We start from the raw sequence: 5,069 nt of genomic DNA, 5'->3' as shown, positions 1-5,069 counted from the left end.
TCCATATGAGTCCACCATACCTACCTATATGCGGTATTTACCTGTCGTTCCAAGTAAATTTGCATGTGCCAAACTCTAAACCTTCAAATGAAATTCTATTTTGTATGCTCCAATAGCTCATGTATCAACTAGGGATGTCTATATATTCCATGCTAGGTGGGTTATTCTCATGGTGAGTGGACTCCGCTCATCATTCATGAGAAAATTGCCGGTAACCAGGATGCCTAGTCCCATGCTCAAATCAAATCAAAATAATTGCAAACAAAACTTCTCCAAGATTGTTGTTAGTTGGACGGTACCCATTGTTTCGGACTAGCCGTGGAACATGCTTGTTGGTGGTGGGGGAGTATAAACTTTACCATTCTATTTGGGAACCTCCTATAATGTATGTAGCATGGAAGATATCTCTTGGTTGTTATGTTGAGCGCCGACGCCGAGCCCAGGCGCGACCCCGTCTGTGCAACCTGACGCACAGGGCGCCTGTGCCAGCGCGTGATGAGGCCAGCTACCAGGTGTGCAGCAGCCGTAGTACGACGCGCGTGCTCTCCCTGTGTTATATGTCTCCAACATATCTACTGAAAGGATCGAGATGGACCTAGAGGGGGGGGGGTGAATAGGTACAATTACAAAATTTTAATTATTACTTAGCAATTTTAGGCAATAATGCGGAATATGAAGATGAGCCTAACAATTGCAAGTGAGTACTAAGTACTAAGAAAGTAACACAAGCACGTAAGTAGGCAAGCACAATATGATGTACGTAAGTGCAAAGAGACAAGTAACCACAAGTAGAGAGTTAGGGTTAGGAATAACCACAACTCCGGGAGACGAGGATGTATGCCGATGTTCACTTCCTTGGAGGGAAGCTAGTCACCGTTAGAGAGGTGGATGTTACCACGAAGGCACACCAACGCCACGAAGGCTCACCCTATTCTCCCTTTGAGACAACACCACGAAGGCGTTTCTCAACCACTAGTGGTAGACCTTGGGGTGGTCTCCAAACCCTCACAAACTTTTCCGAGGGTAATCACAAAGTTCGATTCCTCTCCGAATGACTCCTACCGCCTAGGAGTCTCCAACCTCCAAGAGTAACAAGAACGATGGGGGAAAGCTCAAAACTTGCTCAAATCACGAATTCATTTGGTGCAAAGAAGGGGAAGGAGTGGATCTATCACTTGATTGGAGAACTTCTCTCAAATGCTCCTAGAACTCTTGGGAATCTAGGATTTGGTGTAGGTGAATGAGAGAGAGAGAGTGAGGAGTGTTCTTGGTAGGCTCAAAGTGAGTGGTCAACCCCATCCCGTGGAAGGGAAGGGCATATATATAGTAGGTGAGTAAAAGTGACAGTTTGGGGAACATAAGTGCTCAGGATAGGTCGGACGTCCGGAGAACATCGGACGTCCGGAGGCACAAATAGGTCCGGACGTCCGACAGCCATCGGACGACCATGCGCTGTGAAACTGTGAGCCACGACCCAGTGTACAGGACACGGAAGTCCGAGACGGGCCGGACATCCGGAGCACGGACGACCGGAGAGTCCGAAAATCCGTAAAAATGATTCTGTTGTGAAAGTACCGGACGTCTGGAAAGTTTCGGACATCAGTAAAAAATCATACTGTAAAGGAACACCGGATGACCGGAAGTGGCCGGATGTCTGGGCAGCCGAGAGGGGCCGGACGTCCGTAGATCACCGGACGTCCGAAGGCAAGATATAGGAACAGTGGCTTTTGAGCAAGTTTTTCACTAGATCCAATGATCCCCTCTTAATAGTGTGGGATCCCTATACTCAAGAACAAACCATAAATGAAGTCAATGTCTTGTATCTCCATTCTTGAGTTATATGCTTTTTGTCCCTAGTCATGATCCATGCACACGGTCTCTGAGACATAATCCTAAGATATACTTGATAAACATGATTAGTCCCTAGCATATGCGTTGTCATCAACATCAAAATATGATTAAGGGCATGATTGCTCTTTCAATCTCCCCCTTTTTGGTAGTTGATGACAACTCATATGCATACTCATAATAGTAATCGAAAGTATTTGTTGTGGAGCTCAATAACAATAATCAAGAATGAGCAATGCATGAGCTCCCCTCAAAGTGATACCATAGATACTAAAAACATGACGAGGGCTCCCCCTCAAAATGATGCCCAATATAACCAAATCTCATACACATGATAATCAAGAATTAAACTTCATATAGATTCATCAAATCATAACATAGGTTCAGTACAAGCTAAAATCACCATCATAACAATAAGTTCGATTACATAATGAGCTAGAAGAACATGCATATAGAGCCTACTCCCCCTTGGCATCAAATATCCAAAAATAGAGAATAGGGGGAAAATATAAGAGCATCAGAGATCATCCTCATCATCATCATCATCATTATGAGCACCACTACCACCAGCCTCATCAAAGAAGTCAGCCCACTCAGGACCCGAGGAGAAACCAAAGTCAGAAGGGGGCTCATCAGGAAGACGCTCATCGTCACTCACATCATACACTCCTGAGTCTCTCAGACGAGCCTTCAGAGCGTTCTTGGAAGTTACCATGCGAGTGAAAACATCGTGATGTTGGGAGTAATGGAAGGTGCACATCTTCATCATGGCAGAGTGAGCCTTCCCAAGAAAACAAGCAATACACCCAAAAGGTGCATAACTGGAAGGGGAATGGGCAGCATGAGAAGGAACACTAGCGGCGATGCGACGAGCAGGAGCGGTAGGAGGAGGAACATGATCAGCCGCCATGTGAGCGGGAATGACCCATCGCTCATGCACATGAGTGCGGACAATGGGAAAAGGAGCTACACTCTCGATAAAAGCCTGAATAAAGGGGGCATGAGGAAAAGCCCTCTTGTGCTGGAAGCTAGCAAGGCGTATCTCATGCCATAGAAAGTATGGAACATTTATCTTCCCTTTAGGAGATGTAAAGAGGCGATGCATGAGATCAGGGCAATAGCTGCTGCAGGAGCATTTGTCACCCATCTTGGGATAGATGGTGCGGATGATACACTGATAAATGATGTTGAATGGAAAGCGCCAAATGGAGACTTGGTTTAGACCCTTTTTTTCAATGGCAGACAAAGTGGGTATAGGTCTAATAAGATCCGCACAGACCTCAATGCCCTTGGGCCTATGGTTGGGATCATCCTTGTGGATTTTGAACCCAGTGTCAGGAAATCCAAGGGCAGTGACAAATTGAGCATAAGATGCTGTGAGTGTGGTGTCTGAGGTCATCCATGTGACAGTGTTATCAGGAGCAAAATAACAAGTGGCATAGAATTGATGAATGGCAGCGTGATTAAAATCATGTTGAAATGCAAAAGGAGCATCTAGATTGGAAGACTCAATGAGCTCAATAGCTCCTGGATATTTCTCCAGATGAGTGCGAATGTGCTCAAGATCAATGCAAACATGAAGTGACAAGCCTTTAGGGATGACAATCGTGGTGAAGATGTCGGCTTGGACATTTGTGCGAAAACGACTATCCCGAGAATCCCTAACAACAGTAAATTGATCTACATCGCGACACAATTTAAGATATGAAGCTTTGGGAACCACATTGAAACGCTTAACATGACGGCCAAGTGGTAATGGAGGCTCAATTGGGATGTGACGAGCATCACCGTGGGGTTGCACCGGGGGAGGAGGAGGCTGAAAGGTTGGACGACGAGTGCCCGGCTTGGGTGCAGCGACGCGAATACCAACAAGTGGGGCCGGTTCCACCTCCTCAAGTTCATCCTCAAAGTCCGACCCCTCCAAGGAGGAATCGCTAGACGAGCTGGGAGGATGAACGACACGTTTTCGAGGACGAGCCTGCTCCTGGGAGTCATCGAAGCCACCATGACGAGATGGATGAGCCGGCCCTCCGGCGACTTGCTTGCGAGCTGTGTTCTTCGTCTGAGGCATCATGACCTAGGGGAGAAGGAGGACACAAATCAACACCCCTCCATAGATCGAGGAGTAGATGCATGAGGGGGAAAGATATGGCCTACCAGGGAGGAGCACGGAGGAAACGGGCGACCGAACCAACACAAGCAATCGGAGAGAGAGAGGCCGCCAGGGCTTCAGCGAAGCCAAGCAGGACAGCAGAGCCGCGGCGAGGACGAAGGCCACAAAGCATATCCCGAGCGGAGAGGAGCCCCGGCGAGGGGCACGGCGGCGTGCGGCCGCGGCGAGAGGCCACAAGGCAGGAGCGGCGGCGGGGGTGGGGAAGCAGTGGAGAGGAGATGAGAAAACAGTTGCGAAACCCTACCGCGCACTATAAATAGGGGCCGGTGAAAACGACCGGACAACCGGGGCCTACGGACGATCGGAGTCGAGTAGGCGTCCGAACGACCGGGGGTTATGGACGACCGGAGTCGGGGCCACAAAAATGGAATATGACAGAGATGATTTTACAGACGTGCGGATAGGCCGACGACCGGGCGATGTCAATCAGAGAAGAATTCACGGACGTCCGGATTCCTACGGACGACCGGCATTGAAGAATCACACGGACCTCCGGAACCTACGGACGTCCGACGCCAGAATTTTGACACGAGGCAAGGTGTAAGTGTATGTGCTGCTGATCATGAGGAGGAGAAGACAATTACCGTCCACAGTAAAAATTTATTTATTTAGTAACTAATACCCTACCCCAATCAATAATAGCCATATACTATTCCAATATTGGTCGAGTGATACAAGCGGTGGCTAATGCCACCATGTATGAGTAGACGTGGCATGACACGGAAAGATTTGAACTTTTAGTGCATAGTCACTACTCCATCATGTTAAAGCACCATAGTTTTAGAACCATGGTAACTTTGAGAGTGTTGGTTCTTTTTATGCATTAAATAGGGTGATAATATTCATGAATTGAATGCCTCCCCCTAAATATATGCCTACATCATGACACGACATTAGATTCATGCATGAGTGGGTACTAGATTTCACATAATATTGTCAAGCTCCAAGATACCAAGTTCACGCCTAAGTCGACAAAACCTTGCTTCATCTAAAGGTTTGGTGAAGATATCGGCTAGTTGAAAATCTGTGCCAATGTGATCAATGTGAA

The sequence above is a fragment of the Triticum dicoccoides genome, chromosome 3B, assembly GCF_002162155.2.
Source record: "Triticum dicoccoides isolate Atlit2015 ecotype Zavitan chromosome 3B, WEW_v2.0, whole genome shotgun sequence".
NCBI lineage: Eukaryota > Viridiplantae > Streptophyta > Magnoliopsida > Poales > Poaceae > Triticum > Triticum dicoccoides.
Note: the sequence above shows the minus strand (reverse complement) of the source record.